The following is a 257-nucleotide window of genomic DNA, read 5'->3' on the forward strand; positions in this document are numbered from 1 at the left end:
GGTACACAATCTTGGAAATACAGACGAAACAATTTGAAAACTAGGATTACTAATGGGAAAATCCCATATGCTAGTGATGTATATACGTCAAAACCATCTCCTAAATGTGTGTTCAATGTGAATATCTTACTACCTTTTAAGTTAATAAATTACGTTGTTTGTACTTGTACATATCAGATGATCTACAATATAATGAACATTAGAATAGTTTTTGTAATCGAACACAATATTTGTTCCTAGATCGGCTTGGGTTTACG

This window comes from Oratosquilla oratoria, chromosome 7 (assembly GCF_046742065.1).
Source record: "Oratosquilla oratoria isolate Oo_2021 chromosome 7, ASM4674206v1, whole genome shotgun sequence".
Taxonomy (NCBI): Eukaryota; Metazoa; Arthropoda; class Malacostraca; order Stomatopoda; family Squillidae; genus Oratosquilla; species Oratosquilla oratoria.